Below are 2,832 nucleotides of genomic sequence, written 5' to 3'. Positions count from 1 at the left end.
ATATATATATATATATATATATAATGTAACGTTAAAAAAACAATATTTTAGTGCAAAAATGATAACATGTGTACGGGTGAATCATGCAATTATGATTAACAATACATTCTTTCCATTTTGAGTAGACCTTGCAAATATTGCAAGTGCATTCTCGGTGCTTCCCCCGAATAATATGAAATATTTACTTTCAAAGTAACATGAGACAGAGATTTATCAAAGTTTATATTATTATTAGACACTAACTGTTTGGTGTTCCTCTACTTAAAAATCTACATATCGGTTTAGTTTTTCTTATAGTTCATCTAATAATTTATTTTCTTTGTAAAGTTAGCATCTCAACTTAAATAAACTTTTTATTATAATTCTGAGTACATCCCGAAGAGTTTTAGAGATTCTTCCTAAAATTACAAATAGTTCTGGCGAAAAAATTAAATAAGAAAATCCAAAATAAACACTTAGAGTCCAACACACAAAACAAATTTATTTAAAAATTTCTAATGAAAAGATTTGAACACCGCACAAATTTATAACGTCCGTACTGCCTTATTTTGTAGCGTTATCCCAAAATCAAATTTTACGCGATTTACTGTTGACATAAACATCTAATGCAATATTATTGTGTCATCGCTCGCGGTGTAGACGTTCGAGCGTGATTCCGCTTAACTCCGTGAATAAAAAAGTTTTTATACTATCAAAGCCTCTCTTCAACGTTATCGCGGCACGCGATAATATAGTTCCGATAATGCATACATGTTGCGTTTCGTTTGCAGAATTCGGTTTTATTGACACAGAAAGCAGGAAAAAATGATCATGCACTCTACATACAAAACGTTGAAGGTTATGTAGACTATTAGTAAATATTAAAGAATAGTGATAAGAAAATGTGAAAACTAGTTCAAATGAATACTTTGCGTCGTTTTGCTCATTGTCGTGAGATATGATATATTAAACGGAAAGAACGGTTTTACTAAGTAAAAGTAAAGTATTCAAAAATTTAGATCGGTACAGATCCGATGAAAATAATTTTGTTAGACTATACAAATAATTATGTAGGACTCACAGGTTGATTGCTAAAATGTTAAAACTTTTTGCAGCATTGTCCATTTTGCTTGAGCGTACGTGATCATTTTGATAGTTTAACAAAATTATTTTCAGATTATCTATCTAACTAAATTAAAAAGAAAAAATTCCAGCAAAACCGTTCTTTCCATGAATATAGAATATTGTGAAATAAGTAAAAAAAGTATTTCCAAACATTTATATTTTTCCAAACACACGCGAAAGTTGATTAAAATTTTTATTTTCCCATAAATTTTATTTTTCCGGTTCAAATATATATATTCTTTCACATATATTCTTTTATCCGTATAGTGTCCAACAAAAAATAAAGTTGATAATATTTCGAAATACACGAACAACGAAATACAAACGCAATTTGTTATTATCAGTGCTGACGTAATTATGTGTGAATTGCGACGACCTTCCAACGAACGAATTGAATTGACCTAGGCAATACGCTTCCTGCATAAATGCATCGAGCAAATTAACCATGATAAATTCCGGTTAGGAGGCAGCTATTTTTTGCAAAATTATTTTCTTAATTCGTACGTACATAAAATCATAACTCTAAGCAAATATGCAATGATTCACATTTTTACACAGAGATTAAAGTCTGCTTTTCAGAAATTTCTAACTATAGAATAAATTTCTACTGATGTAAATTAATTTTTAACTAGTCTAACTTTCTCGTGATTTTTTAAATGCCAATTTCTAACCTATAAATGAACTTTAATATTGATTCAGCGTACTTTTCATCTTTTTCTAATATCTAGAATAAGATGAAAAGTCAATTGAGATTAAAATTAAATTATATTAGCAGAAACAGATATAATTTCAGTGTTTATTATCTCTACCAATTAGATTATAGCTTTAATCTTAATTAATTAATTTTTTACGCTTTTTTAATTCTAAAGATTAAAAGAGATAAAGAATAAATTAAACTGAGATTAAAGTTACTCTACATTGATAGATGTGGATATTGAAATGATAAAAAAAAAATAGTAACAATTAAACAGAGATTAAAGTTAATCTACACCGATAGAAATAAACATAATTAAGAAAATCTCTCTTCTCATATCCTTATTCTACTTTCCCTGTTAATGTGTTTTAGGAATAAAAAAATATTTACGTCTATTTCTAAAATAATCCATGAATTCCTAAATTATAGAATTACAATAATTCTCTTTAACATAAAAGCATTGAGCAAATGATCGATCTAAGCAAGCTGATAATTAACGCTGATATTTGGCAAGGATCAACGTGAAAATAATAATCATTATCCTCTCGATTGTCTGGCGTTCATTGTGTATCGTACAATGTAAGTATAAACGAACTTCATTATACTCAAAGCAGCTGAAGCTTCTGTTTTGAAAGATATGCGAAAAATACTTATGCACGATGAGTTACGAGCAGATTAGAGGTGTGAAAAACGGAGATACGCCGGGCAATCGAGCAAAACGTGCCGAGTTTCGTTGTAAATTGCGACACGCGTGATTTCATCGGGATAATCTGTAACCGTTGATCAAGCGAATGTCGTCGCTGATAACGATAGCGTTAATTTTGTACACCAGCGCGTGTGCGGGCCAAACAATTTCAAAAACAAACATCGCTCGGTTGCATTCATATATGCATCTAATCGACGGAGATTCAAAAGCGAACGTTTTACGCTTTGAGTTTTACAGTTTTTTCTCAACTATTTTGTGTGTTATCTAAATCTCTTTTTTTTTTTGACAAAAAAAAAAGTTCAAAAGCTCCTCAAAATTAAAATCAAGA

At 29.7% G+C, this 2,832-nt stretch overlaps 1 protein-coding gene across 1 annotated transcript in view; it reads right to left on the bottom strand.

Moving 5' to 3' along the window:
• Window positions 1-2,832, bottom strand: part of LOC108749436 (cyclin-dependent kinase inhibitor 1B) — an 8,785-nt gene that overhangs the window by 3,819 nt on the left and 2,134 nt on the right. The gene's annotated exons all lie outside the window — the stretch shown is intronic.

The sequence above is a fragment of the Trachymyrmex septentrionalis genome, unplaced genomic scaffold (genome assembly GCF_001594115.1).
Source record: "Trachymyrmex septentrionalis isolate Tsep2-gDNA-1 unplaced genomic scaffold, Tsep1.0 scaffold29, whole genome shotgun sequence".
Classification (NCBI taxonomy): Eukaryota; Metazoa; Arthropoda; class Insecta; order Hymenoptera; family Formicidae; genus Trachymyrmex; species Trachymyrmex septentrionalis.
The sequence above is the reverse complement of the archived record's forward strand: the minus strand, read 5'-3'. Positions and strand labels throughout refer to the sequence as shown.